Genomic DNA, 15,632 nt, shown 5'->3' with positions numbered 1-15,632 from the left:
TTTTCCATCATCCTACCATCTTCTGGACAAAACATCCTACTACCCCAATACTGTGCCCTGTGGTCCCCAATAGTGCCCCCAATATTGTGCCAGTGCCAACCGTCCCGTGTGCCAGTATCAAGTGCCAACCGCCCCCCCCCCTCATTTTCCAGTATCAAGTGCCAACTCCCCCCCCCCCCCCCCCCCTCACATTTTCCAGTATCAAGTGCCTCCTCATGCCCCAGTAAAGTCCGGTATTAAAAAATAAAAATAAACCCTTATACTTGCCTCCTTAGCAGCGATGCGATGCAGGCCTCTTCTGGCCTGTGTCCTGCTCTGTACAGCTCAGGCGGCGCGATGACGTCATCGCGCCGCCTGCACCGCTCTGATAGGCTGCCGGCACAAGGCCTGCAGCCTATCAGAGGAACAGGGAAGGGAGACTCCTCCCTCCCCTGCCCGGCCGCAGCACAGCTATCTGTATTGCTGTCCTGAGGACGGCGATACAGATGAATATGGAGATGAGCGTTTCCACAAAGCGTTCATCTCCCTGTCACCTGCCGCCACCGCTGCCTCGGGCCCACACCTGAGTCTGAGTGGCACTACTGCATGGGCCAGGGGTCCACAGGCGGCCGGGTCCCCTAGAGTGCTGGGCCCGGTCGCAACTGCGACCCCTGTATGTACGCCACTGCTCATACTAGGTGGATTTGTGATCAGGACTGTAGAAACTGGCTGCAACCTCCAGCTTTTCTGCTCCGAGAGGTGAAAATTGAAATGGCGCCTCACCCTCATCTGTGCTAAATTCTCAGTCCAACCTCCATCTCACCAGCACAAAGCCCAGTTCTAAAGACATATTTGGATGCACATTGCATTCTGTGCTACCAAAGAGGAGAATATAGAACCGGATACCTTACATCCAGTGAGGTCTCCTCTGATGTAGATGTTCTCTTCCCTTATCTTCTCCATTTGGACCAGACCACCATGATGACTTCTTTCAGTCACGTCTCTCCCCAATACTATGCCTGCTGTGCTGCTCAATGCCCCTATACTGTAGCAGCAGTGTCCTACATACTGTGCACATCTATAAGGGACCCCTATAGCGCCCCTGATAGTTATCACTCCTGTAGTCATAATGCCCCCTGCACTGCACCCTGTATTTACTGTCTTTTTTGGACCATAAGATGCCCTTCCTCCCCAGGTTTACACAACAGGAAATCAGAAAATAAATTTACTTTAATAGTCTAGGGTAGAGAGGTTTAATAGTTTGCAGTCGTCTCCTGTTAATCCTAGTGTCATCGTTTGACCATTGAAATAGACCGCAATGGCGCATGTGGTGACATGACAGGATCAACATTGCACGGTGCAATACAACAGTCCTCTTCTTACTGACTCCTCCCACTGATGACATCATCAGAGGTCCTTTAGCAGCACTAAGAACTGTCATGTATTCCCTGCTGCCTGGGGACCTTCAACATCTGGAGGGCGGTGTGTCTCACAGTCCTGTCCTTGAGCTGAGCGATCGCTGAGCCTCCTCTCCTACCTGCACGGATCACACATATCGGTGTCAGGAGAGAGAGAAGACTGCCGACCCACAGCTTTCTAATTGATCTAGCAGAGCTGTATCTGCGCTCTGCTGGATCATTAAGGAAACAATAAGGGGATCTGGCACTTCTGGAGCACCCTGACTGCGGACTATAAGATACTGTATAATGCCCTCTGTAGTGCTCCCAGTTGTTATAATGCCCCCTCTAGGCCCACCCCCATCCCAGGGCAAAAGTGGGAAATAAAAGATACCAAAAAATAAACTTAAAAATAAGTATATTTTCATCCTCAATTCCATATATTTCTGTTGAGATATAGAGACAGAATATAGACCTTACAAGGCCTTCTGCTTGTTAACCATTTCATTATCCATCCATAATTTCCAATACAGTGGTCCTCTAAGATACAATGGCCTCAGGATACAATATTTTCAACATACCATGGACTTTTCTGGGCCATCGGAAGTCAATATACAATATCTCAGACTCAGATCCGGCCGATCTACATGGCCATTCTCACTGGTAAAACCCCTATATTGGTTGTCTGGCAGTTCCTCTGTGGTACTACGTGTCCTACACCCGCCCCGGTCTGAGCCGGGATCAGCTGCTCCTTTGGACACCAGTTCAGTGGCAACTGCATTTACATTTTTCTGGTCCATATGTGAACTATGCAAGACCCTGAAGAAGCTCCTGTCCTCAGCACTGAAAGGGATTTGCAGTTTCCAGCATCTATTCCTGTCTGTTTTACTTAAAGGTATATTCCCATGACAATGATCATAGTTTAATCTTGTACTGAGGTGCCAGTGATCATTTTTGCAAATATGTTGTATTATCCAATTCCCACCCTTCTTGATAAACTTCCTTCCCTCCTACCCCAGTGTTGTATTTTGGTTTCCCATAGTTAAGGCCACCGCTTCTCTGTCGAATCCATGGGCCACGCTTGCGCAGAAGACACATTTTTCCACTGGCCGGCCGTTCATTGCATTCCGAAAAAAAGTGCACATCGCCGCGCATGCGCAAAGCTTCGTTCCTCTGTGCCGCGTCTAATACAGAGCCGTGTATGCTCTGTATGCAGCGCGGACATCGGAGACGGACGTGGAGAGACAGGACGTGCAGGAAAAGTATCGGAGGACCAGGAGAACTATAAACCACGTGAGTGGCATTTGTGCATAAATAAATCCACCACAAAATCCACCAACGATATTATACTACAGGACAATAAAGGGGGTTATATCAAAAGGAGGAACTCCGATGGATGACATTATGGAGTGGAGGGAGGCAGATTGAGAACATTATAGGTGGGAAGGACACTGGGGAGGACATTATGGAATGGAAGGACGCAGAATGAGAACATTATAGGGGGGAGGGACGCTGATGGAGTGTATATTGTGGGCAATGGAGGAAGGCAGAATGAGAACATTATAGGGAGATGGACACTGGGGAGGACATTATGGAATGGAGGGACGCTGATGGAGGTTATTATGGAATGAAGGACATTAGAGGGGGGAAGGACACTGGGAAGGACATGTGTAAGTGGTGCACATTCTGTGTATCTGGTGCACAGTCTGGGGATCATTGTGTGTATGTGTCGCAATTTTGGGGTAATTGATCATCTTGAACACTGACGTCAGATAAAGCGAATCCCCTATTTGTTATACAACCGTTATGTGCCAAAAATTAATCTAAGTGACACAGTAACCCAAGTTTTTCTTTACAAAACATTTTATTATTATGTCAAAATACACTGAAATGCTTGATAACAATGTAAACTGCGTGAAAGCAAAGTAAATAGACACAGTTTTAATTTTTTTACTTTTTTCTATTCCAGTAGCACATTGCTGCGATTCCTGCTCACTTTACAGTGCGTCATCGTGTTGAGTCGGGAAACCGATCCACTGACATCCGTTACTGAAATCCGTACTCCTGGTGCCTGCTTTCAACGGTAATTGATTATGATTTTTGTTCTTGACACTAGTGATTTTGCAAATATTTGACTGAAATACAGACAATCAGTAATACCTTCTCAAATGTATCGCTAGGATGTGACCCCGTTGGATGATAGGTGTGGTTCTGATGGCTGTGCAGATGCCACCGCCATGTACTTCAGTGCGGCCCACGCACATAGTTTGCCTATTTTCAATGTCCAGAAGGCGGCTGCGTAAGCCGAGTCCGCTCTTTATGACTTCACTTGGTCCGTTTACCAGATGGATGAGTGGTTCCATAGGTGCAAAAACCACACCTATGGTCTACTGGGGGCATATGCAATCAAGGTGCCACCAGTGTCTGAGATTGAAATACATATCTATTTTTTGAACATTTTAAAACGTTGTTTTATTTTGTTTAGTTTTTTTAAATAATTTACAAATAGATTTTTTCTGTTATAGATAACTCATTTCTGAATTGAGAATATGCCCTCGTGCATGTACACACACCTGGAGGGACAAAGGGAAAAATATCATAATGCATGTTTTTCCCAAAAATCATAGAATTATCTGTAAATGGATTGAGCAGGCTTCTGATCATTTTCCCAAGGAGGATGAATGGGTAGAAAAAAATCATGGATTCCAGACAAAAACATGACAATTATCGATTGTGCTATAAGCACTTTGAATATTTTGCTAATGAAGAAGGTGGCTTACGTAAAAAATTACATCCTGACGTCGTGCCCACTATTTCCTCTAAAACCCTTCATAGTACACAGTATTCGTCAGATGCAACTGCAGGGACAGCCAAAGAAAGCCCATCAACCTCTGAATCATTCCTGAGTTCAGACTCGCGATCTGCTACCCCTTCTGCACATATTTCTGAAGAAAAAGTGCCCACGTTACCGGTTACGCCATCTGTCAGAAGGAGAACTAAAAAAAGAAAGCAAATATGCCTAATACCCAAGTTAGGTCTTATCCTGTTATTTCAACAGGTAACGTAATTCTGACGGGGGAAATTAATCTGCTTGGAAGCACGATACAACTGCACCTACCATCGACTGTTACTGTAACAGATACTGATGTTCAGATTGCTAGTCAGAGTTTGCCATCAAAGGAAGACAAAGCAACCAATACAGACTTGTATTGGTCAAAAGATCACAATAGATTTGTTTTTGATACCAGTTTTGTTAAAAAAGTCAATATTGGTATTCAAACCAAAACAATTATCTCTCGACAACGTGGAACACAGTGCCGTTTATTGGTGGAACCATTTAAAGTTGTCAATGCACCTGTTTCAAGAGTGACTAAGAGAAAAGTAACATCTATTAAAAACTCAGCAATGGAAACTGATAAAGCAATGGTTGAATGAAACAAAGAGTTCAGATAATGGGCACAGTGAACTGTCTTCTGAAGCAGATATTGAATAGCAATAATGATTCCGTCAAGGAAGACATAGAAGCCATAGCACTGTCGCAAAGTATATTTTCATCCACCCCATTTGAGTGCATCCAAAATGTGCAGCAGAATAGAAATCCCACCTAATGTCACCTTGTGAAAAAACCAAGAAATAGACTGGCACAGAGACATGAAGGGCAAGATGAAATAAATGAAATCGAAGAAGACCCACAGTTTACTCCGGTTGACATTTTAGAATCAGAGGACGACGAAGATGAGGATTTATCTGCATTCATTGACGATGAGATCGAAACACTAGAGGAAGTAACTACAGATCCGGATCAAATGGATATTCTAGGTGGCGATATAAAAGACCCTGTTGCAGATAAAAAAAATTGTCTTTCAAAGTTGCCTGGAAAGTTTGATCTCTATGATACCATGCCAGTACAGAAAAACATGTGGTACAAAACTAACACATATGAAGAGGAGACAGATAGGATCAGCTACAAACTTGGATGTAAAATGTGTACAGGGACACATTCAAGAACTGTGGCCCAGCCGGCCTATCGAATTGGGGCTGGCAACCTTATCTTGTCCAGTGCAATTGTTCTAAGTCAGGGATGCCCAACCAGTGGCCCTCCAGCTGTTGCAAAACTACAACTCTCAGCATGCCCGGACAGCCTACAGCTATCAGCCAACAGGAGGGCATGATGGGAGTTGTAGTTTTACAACAGCTGTAGGGCCGCAGGTTGAGCATCCCAGTTCTAAGTGGTAGACATTTCCAGAAAAAATAATAATAATTTGAGCTAATCAATGTGTCGATGATATCAAAGTCAACTCATTACTCAGCCCAAGTATATCTTTCCGATCATAAGCGAAGAATGGCAAAAAGAACGTGCCCAAATAATATCCACACTGGGAAGGACACTGGTATGCTTGGCAGGGGGCGGTCAAGCGACAGTACAAAATATTGTATCTACACAATTATGGAGACGGACCCCGGAAAAATACTCGACTTCAGTGTACCACAAATTATTCCACCGGCCACTTCTGTAAGTCTTGAAAAAAAAGGTTTTAAAGATACTATTGACCGAATTATTGACAGCAAGGTTAATGTGCGAATAGTGGCAACTGATCGGCATGTAGAATATCCACGTATCGGGCATCAATTCCATGTACGGCATCTGGCCAAGTCGGTTGGACAGAAGCCCCTAACTGCTTCTAAAAGGAAACATTGTGCCTCACTGTCACCATGGATACCATCCATTATAAATCATCTTTGGTGGTGCTCCAGCACACCACACTGAATTAGTAGTAAGATGGAAGTGATAAATATTGATGAATGGGAATCTGAAAATGAGTACTCAGGGGGCCATCATCAATCCGGAATACAGGACACAAAGAGGCTCCGTGTCGACTCCACCGCATATGACAAACTAAAAAGAATTGTTATAAATTAATCACTTCTGAAGGACATCGAACATCTTTGTTTTTTTTCCACATCGGAGAATTATAGCAGTGGCGTAACTAGAAATGACTGGGCCCCACATCAAATTTTTAAATGGGCCCCCAACTCTGAAACGTCTGTGCAACCACCTCCTCCCTTTCAATCCCAATTCCTGTGGCGAGTCAAGATGGCTTTCGCAGACGAGGCCACGTTTTCTACAGTGCGCCTGTATATAATGTCATTGTATAATACAGTTGAGGAGGCCCAGACAATAAAATATTTTAGTCCTCCTCCTGTATGGGTCCCTTCTGAGTTCGGGCCCCAAAGTAACCGCTTCCCCTATAGCTACGCCCATGAGTTTGAGGTTTTCCATTCAAATGTACTCAAGTACCGTCCTAAATGGGTACATTGTTATTATGATGCCATGCTTGCTAGAACAACGCTAGCTAGAAAATAAAAACGATGTAAAGCTATTATAACATAACAACAAATTATTAAAAAAGTGTTTGTTGACTTCCGGTTCCGGCGCCCGCATGTAAGGCAGCAGGAAAGAACAGCTCCCGCCATCCCCGACTAAAACGATCAGCATAAAGCCATAACTACCTACATTTGGAGGGCAAAGATAAAAGCATCCGCATATAAGAGGCCGCGAGGCTTTGTATGGACCGGTATGTGCTCAATATGAGCAAGAAACTACGGGGAAAGGGCGCGAACGACCCGCAAGCGGAGGGGCCAGAGGCAGCGGACATGATACCGAGCAGTTTACCAAACTCCGCGGAGATTAACAACGGCTCCGAAAACGGACAGTCCTCACCCCTACATGATTTGAAGGACTTAGATTATAAGACTTTAGCTGTAGAGGTGGCAGCACACTTAGCCACAGATCTTCAATCCACGTTGGCGACGGCCATTAAAGCCTCTAAGCAGCAAATACAGGAGGACTTGAAGCAGCAGATCGCGCGAATTGAAGAGACGGAATCCCGAGTGCATGCGCTTGAAATCAATACAGACGCGAACCAGTCGGCAACTAGACGGCTAATTATAGAAAACAAGAAGCTATGGGAACTCATAGAAGACCTGGAAAACAGGTCCTGACGCAACAATTTAAGGATTGTAGGGATCCCAGAGGAGGTTCTGGCAAAGGACTTGCTTCATGTTTGTGAGTCGGTGCTTCCCGAGCTACTAGGCATACCAGAGAGGTGTATTGTGGAGAGGGCACACAGAGTGGGCCCAGACACTAGAGTAACAACCCGGGACAAACACAGGGACAGAAGGATGGATAATAGACCCAGACAGGTCATTGTTAAATACCTGAACTTTCAAGACAACGTGACCATTTTACGACACTTCAAAAGAAAATCTGGGAGCCTTGAATGGAAAGGAGCTAGACTCCTTATATTTGGAGATTACTCCGCAGAAGTGGCTAAACGCAGGAGGGCTTTTTCTAAAATATGCACGGAACTATACCAACGTAGCACCAGATTTGCATCAATGTACCCAGCGATCCTGCGGATCTATAGGGCTGATGGAAGCACGGAGACATTTGAATCACCAGAGGAAGCGGTGAAAGTATTACAGCTGCAAATAGACAAGTTGGATCCCTCCTGGAACAGACCGGCGGGAAAGAAAAAAGAAGCGCGGGATCGGCCAGACAAATCCCCGCAGACGAAACGCCTCAGAGATCATCTGGAGATGTCCGCGTCACACAAGCCAGTTTATGTGGATGTGTGCTCTTGCCTTACATAGACATTTATTCCATGCGCCTAACTCCTAATGCGTGTAGTTTCCTGGAATGTAAAAGGGCTACGTTCACCTTCAAAACGTAATATGATCCTCCATCACCTAAAACGCATTAAACCGGACCGAATGGAGAAAATGGATCCTTTTATAACTCCCTAGGTCGGGTGGTAGGAAATGAAACAGCAGGAAATATGATAGTAGGATGAGATATGAATACAGTAGTGGATTATAGAGAAGATAAGAAAGCATCTCACGGTAAGAAGGTTCCCCAAGGTGTACGAGATAGGGTATTAGACAGATTCATGAGAGATAATGGATTGGTAGATCCTTGGAGGAGAGGTAACCCAGAGGGAAGGGAGCATACCTTCTATTCTACACCACATGATTCCTGGTCTAGAATAGACTATATTCTGGTCTCTTCAGATTTGATTCTCCAGACTCGTTCCACTGCCATATTAGATATGGTTATCTTGGATCATTGCCCTGTACAGTTGGAACTATATGATAAAATTCTAAAAGCTTCTGATTATATTTGGCGCTTTCCAACGTACCTAGCAAGTAATGAGAATTTTCAAGAATTAGTGAAAGCATGGTACCTGGAATATATGAGTGACAATGAGGGGCATGTGGAGGACCCAACTTTGCTGTGGGACGTCGCCAAAGCAGTATTAAGGGGAAGAATAATTTCACGTGTACATGCAATGAAAAAGAAGACAAAACAGAAAATAGATGAAACCGCTGATACGCTACATAAGGCGTACACATCTTTCTTAAATAATGGCACGGCAGAGCTTAAGCAGGCCTGGCAACTGGCCAAGAAAGACTATGAACTCTGGTACACTAGGTGGGAGGAGATGCATAGAACTAAAAAAGACAAATCAGGGCACTTACAGGCATCCCCAGAATTAGTTCTAGAAGTATTTAGAACTTACTACCAAAGCCTGTATTCTAGAGATGACCCACCACAATCATTGACAGACACCCTCTTAGATAAAGTATCCTTTCCGAGAGTAACGGAGGAACAACTAGCTGACTCAAATAAATTAATCTCGCAGGGGGAGGTCTCAAAGACAATACGGTCATTAAAGTCAGGAAAGGCACCGGGACCCAACGGCTACACGGGTGAATTTTACAAGGTGCTGGGAAATTTTACAAGGTGAAGGGGGAACAAGCGCAATTGACCGATAATACTGCATGCATACGTTTAATACCAAAGCAAGGGAAAGATCCAACACTGCCGGCCTCATACCGGCCCATTTCTCTCATAAATGTGGATGAAAGATTATGGCAGATAGACTAGCCAATATTTTACCAAGCTTGATAGGTCCATCCCAGGTTGGGTTTGTCAAGGGCAGAGCAGCTGTATTTAATCTCAGAAAAGTGCTGACGATATTAGATCACTCTTACCGCAAAACAACTGACCTGACGAACCCAGCGCTGCTAACCATAGATGCCGAAAAGGCTTTCGACAACGTAAGATGGGATTGGTTGGTGGCAGTGTTGGAAAAGATGGGAGTCACGGGAGTATTTCGAGTATTCTTGCTAGCATTGTATGCAGATCCTAGAGCGCGGATAGCATTGCCAGGATTTTTGTCTCGCCCCTTCCAGTTATTGAAAGGCACACGGCAGGGGTGCCCTTTGTCACCGTTATTGTTTAACATTGCAATGGAACCCCTGGCGAGATACCTGGAGTCAAAAGAGATCTTTGAAGGAATCACAATAGGGTCCAAAATGGTCTCTGCGTCCCTTTTTGCAGACGATATCATTATATACCTAGCTAATCCCTCAAGAGACTTAACAAAAAATTTTGAAGCGTTACGTGAGTTTGGATTGTATTCGGGCTTTAAAGTAAATATTGCTAAATGTGAGTTATTATTTCTAAGAGGACACGCGGGGAAGCAGTCAGACACTCTACAAAAGTCCCCAGTCAAAGTAGCTAAGGAATATATTACATATCTCAGAATAAAAATATGCAAGTCTCCCCATTCCTTATACGCTCTCAATTATGCACCATTGATCCGTAAAATTCAACAGGAATTAAATAGATGGAGAAACCTACCATTGTCACTATTAGGGAAATGCCACTTAATAAAGATGATAACCTTCCCAAAATTGCTGTATCCGATGCAAACAATACCAATTCTTATACGTCACAAAGACATAATGGCACTTAATAAAGCTTTTACAGACTTTATCTGGTCCGGGAAAAGGGCTCGCATTGGGATGAAAAGGTTATGGCGAACATTGAGAGCGGGAGGTGTACAATTTCCAGACATAAGAAGGTACAATCTGGCAGGGATTTTCCGCCACTGTAGAGACTGGTTAAACCAGACCTCACACTACTCCAATGTGGTACTAGAAAAACATGGAAAGAAATAAGAAAGATGTATGGCCTATCCTTTTTAGCGTCCAAACATATGACATTATTTGGACACCCGGAGTTTGAATTGGGCAGAACCAATAAATTGTTCCGGACCTGGATGCCCAAGGGAATAGTTAATCTACAACAGGTCGTGCATGACAAAGAGTCAAGATATTTGGCCTTTAGAGAGATGCAAGAAAAGTATAATCTATCTGAGGGACAAGTTCTTCCCTATTTGCAGGTCATCCTCTTTTGTAAGAACGGGCTGAAAGACGTGAAAAATGAATATGTGTCAAACCAATTTGATAATTTACTGAAAAACAAGGATCGTAAAATATCCTTGTCTGAAGTGTATAAGGAGATAAGGGACAGGGAGGATGAGAAAACGGAGTCCAAGTTGTTTCAGCAATGGGAATCACTTCTAGGTAAATCAGAGTGGAAGGATAACATTATGGATGGATGGATGGGAGTAAGAAAAGCTGTGACGTGTGAAAAATGGAGGGAATCCCAGTTTAAATTGCTCCACAGGGCCATATACGCCTTTAATATGCCCCAAAATGCTGCTCATCCTAATAGATTAGTGATGTGTCATAAGTGTAAAGAACCAAGAGCCAACCTGGATCATTGTGTTTGGAAGTGTTTAATGACACAGACGTATTGGAAGGGGATACTTACATGGATTAAGCAAACGTGGAATATTGAACTGGCTTGTGAGCCACAAGTGTGTATGAGGACCAAATGGTGGATGGGACACTCTTGGTAGCGCTGAGATGCTTGCTTAGTAAGTGGTTAGAGCCTCAAACCCCATCTATGACAGCGTTTGTGGGACAGATGAAACATTTCTCGCTAATGGAACAATTGGAAGCAGAATCACACAAGAATAGCACGTCGACACATTTCTTAAACAAATGGAAAACATTTATTAGTAAAAACCTGTCAGGAGAGGATATTCAAAGGATCATGAAGAACTTTAGACATGCAGAATAGTATCTAACAGGGGATCTAAGAGGAACGCTGGGGAACTTGAGAGTGCACTAAATGGGGAAAAATAAAGAATTAAAAGAAAGAGAAGGAGTAAAGGTGAAAGGAGGCCCATCCAGAGAGGGTTGAGGGTGGGGGGAAGTTTGGGGAATAAAATGGTGAAAACATGTTACATATCTATAAAAATATGTGCTCATCTCGAGAGAATAAGTTGTAAAGGGGCACTACTGGAACTGTGTTTTGATGATGTTCATTTGCAATTGCAATTGTATCAGAATAATGATTGTGTAATCATTTATATTACATGCTTTGAAAACGCTAATAAAATGTTATAAAAAAAAAAAGTAAATTTTTTTTTTTATAGATGTCCCCGGTGGTACCTGCATGTGTGAAAGGCTGTGTTGATAGAGGGATTCATATATGCAAATTATCGGTATTGATACCCACTTTTGTGCCCCCTTTACCAGACATACTTTTGTTACAGGGATATTCAAATAGTGTATCTGTAGGATATATACCCACGGAATGATAAGTGTGGGTCTAGCACCTATGGGAACAATCAGCCATCTGGTAAATGAACCCAGTAAAGTCCTGGACGGGCGGACAGTGCTCGCGGAGCAGTACTACATTAATGCAGATATTGACATTGAAAATTGCTTGTAATTAAAAAGTCTAAACAATGAATTCACTTTTTAATTATTTATTTATAATAATTTAAAAATTGTGTGTATATGTTGGTAAGGCTGATTAGTCAGCCTGCATTTGTGGGAGGGGCGGAGGCTCTTCATATACGAGCCACACCCTCACTTCCAGGCGTGGGTTCTCAGGTGCACAGCTGCTGCTGGGTGTCATTAGCAGACTAGCTTCTCTGGTGGTAGGAGTCTTTCTTTGCAGCATGGAGCTTGTTATTTGGCTCTCTGCTACCGTGGCATGCACGCGCCGTACTACGTAAGTAGGTTGTGCCGGGGCCGTCTCTCCTGGCCGGTCGGAACCGACTTTGCTAGCGAACGGGAGGCTTGCCTCAGAATCTGCTACCTCAGGTTTGCTTGTTGGGCCTAAATACTTCTATTTTCTTTTCAACTTTGTTTGTTGGTAATAGGAGTTAGCTCCTATAAATCTTACAAGTTTCACTTTGTTTCGTTCGTCTCGTATGAAAAGTTACTTCAGCCGGTTTGCTGTAAAGAAAGTTACCCGGGCTGCACGTGACGTCATGTTTGGAGATCGGACGCAGCTGTTATTGTTTAGGCCTCTTGCTGTAGCTGTTCCTTGCGATGTGTCTCCCCCCCTCCCCCCGCTACCACCATCTTTAGACTTCATGTATTTCACTGCTCCATGTACTTAAAAACCCTGCCGCACTTTCATGCTCTGCTGTTATCCTGAGCTGCATTTACACTTTCAGCTTTTATTTCATGTCTCATGCTGCATCCGCACGTCCTTACTGTCCTGTACTTTTCCACTCTTGGTTCGTATTCACTCAGATTGGTCTCGCATTCAAGCTGCGTTCACCTGTTGGCTGTTACATCTCATTCTGTCCCCAGCCGACAGCCGGATCCGTATTACACGCCTGTTATTACATGTTGTATACTCGGCTTACAGCCATAGCTGCTACTGTTACTCTGTTTTAATGCTCCGGACGCACCACCCTGGTGTTCCCACCTCGCTCCACTCACAACCAGAGCTGCGTTTATACCAAATTTCATGCTCTGCTTATACCCAAGTTGTGTTCACACTTCTACTGCTACACCAGGTCGTATACCCCACTCACCAAAGCCGCTTTCCATGTCTGCTGCCACATCAAGTTAATATTCTGTTCACATCCAAAGCTGCGTCCGCATGTCTGCTTTCGCATGTTGTCCTATACTCCTTTCACTACTAGAGCTGCGTCCACGTGTCTGCTTTCGCATCACGTCAATACTCTGCTCACTTCCAGGTTGCATTTATACGTCCGCTTTATACCATGCTTTTCATGCGCTACCCATACTCAGAGCTGCGCCCATACCATGTTTTTTAGGTACCACTCGCATCCAAAGCTGCATTCACCCATTTGTTGTTACATCATGTGTTGTACTCTGCTCCCACTCAAAGCTGCATTCTCCTGTTCATTGCTACGTCATGGTTTTGCTCAATCTCATTGGGGCAGTGTGCACCCACCGCTCTGGTACCTCTCTCCCGACAAACATAACTGCGTTCTTTTCAGGCTTACGTTCCCTTCCTCGGTGGTCTGTTACATTCCATAGGCCTACTTTCTGTTTTAATCCTGGTTCATATTCACTCAGACTGGTCTCCTTTTACTTCTGGTTCGTATTCGCTCGGATTGGTCTCCTGCCCCAGTTCACCAAGCGGCTCCTCAGCAGAGGTCAGCGGGCCAGTAAGTTTCCTGCTATGTTTTCACAAACCGTTTATTTGTTTGTCACGATAAGAGACTTCTCTTAGCGAACTTGCAATGCCTCAGGCTCTTGTTTTTTCTCCCATCTCTGTTTCAATTTCATGTTTACGTTTATGGTTCGCGGTGGTTAGTGTTTTATGTATGCACGTGCTTCGGATTACTAATGACTATATTTTTAACGCCTGTTGGCAGTCATCTTCCTTAGGCCACCTTCTAGCCAATCTAATCATTCAAGTCGCTTCATATGCCATCAGGTCCGGCTTACGTTTTAATTACTTATCGTCATCCCTCTGTCTTCGGGGGCCCTATGACTGATCCGGCCTCATGGCTCCGGGGGCCCCATGACCGTTTTTTCATGTTCTGTTTGTTAGGGGTACAACATGGTTGTAGGCTGGTTAGTGTTTCCAGGTTTGCTGTTGGAGGGGGTCATGGTTATGCGAGTCCCCAAGGCATTCTGGTGCCGCATAAGTGGTTTATAAAATAATAATAATAAAATCATAAGAGGCTCGCACGAGTGGCTCTTCGCTTATAGGACCTCACGACTGGCATCGTCATTCGTAGTTCGCACGGTCATCTGATACTTGTTCCGCCATGAGGGGCTCTCACGCATGGCTCCCGCCATGAGGGGCTCTCACGCATGGCTCCCGCCATGAGGGGCTCTCACGCTTGGCTCCCGCCATGAGGGGCTCTCACGCTTGGCTCCCGCCATGGGGGGCTCTCACGCTTGGCTCCCGCCATGGGGGGCTCTCACGCATGGCTCCCGCCATGGGGGACTCTCACGCATGGCTCCCGCCATGGGGGGCTCTCACGCTTGGCTCCCGCCATGGGGGGCTCTCACGCATGGCTCCCGCCATGGGGGACTCTCACCCATGGCTCCCGCCATGGGGGACTCTCACGCATGGCTCCCGCCATGGGGGACTCTCACGCATGGCTCCCGCCATGGGGGACTCTCACGCATGGCTCCCGCCATGGGGGACTCTCACGCATGGCTCCCGCCATGGGGGACTCTCACGCATGGCTCCCGCCATGGGGGACTCTCACGCATGGCTCTTGGCTTAGAGGATTTCACAATCGTCATCGACATTGGTAGGTCATACGGCCATCTGCTACTATTTTCCATGGCACACCTTTCAGAAGTTTTCTTTTGTTCATCTATATTTTACAGATTAGTTCATTTCAGCCTCATTTCATTAAGAAGCTTTACCCCATGTCCTTGTCTTTCTAGGTTATCAAGTCCCGGTTGATTACTAAACCCGTTGGGTTAAGCCCCAATCTTTTCCCCTGCCGTCCTTAATTCTAAGGTTCGCATCCTGGCGGCTGCCCGGCCCCATGGGCCCCTGGTGGTTGCTTCGGCCCCATGGCTTCTGGGGTCCGACCAATGGTTGTCTGTCCACCTGTGCACCTATGCTTTCGAATGACTCATATCTTTACCTGCTTGCCAGCTTATTTTATTCAGGTTTAATTTTACTTTGTCCGTTATTATCTCCATTTTCAGTCACGTTTTCCTTTCGTCTTTTCAGGTCATGTAGTTGAACTCATATTGGGGTCACCTTCCACGTCGGTCAGGTCTCGTTCCTAACGATATTTCTCCTTGCATTTCATTCAGGCCACGTAGTTTATCTTAGGTATCGCCTGCCACATCGGTCAGGCTCATGGTTTAATTTAACCTGCACCTTTTATTCAGGTCCGATGACAGCTTCGGCCCCATGGCTTTGGGGGCCCGATGACAGCTTCGGCCCCATAGCTTTGGGGGCCCGATGACAGCTTCGGCCCCATGGCTTTGGGGGCCCGATGACCGCTTCGGCCCCATGGCTTTGGGAGCCCGGTCACAGCTTCGGCCCCATGGCTTCGGGGGCCCGATGACAGCTTCGGCCCCATG

Source organism: Bufo bufo, chromosome 9 (genome assembly GCF_905171765.1).
Source record: "Bufo bufo chromosome 9, aBufBuf1.1, whole genome shotgun sequence".
In the NCBI taxonomy this organism is placed as follows: domain Eukaryota; kingdom Metazoa; phylum Chordata; class Amphibia; order Anura; family Bufonidae; genus Bufo; species Bufo bufo.
The sequence above is the reverse complement of the archived record's forward strand: the minus strand, read 5'-3'. Positions refer to the sequence as shown.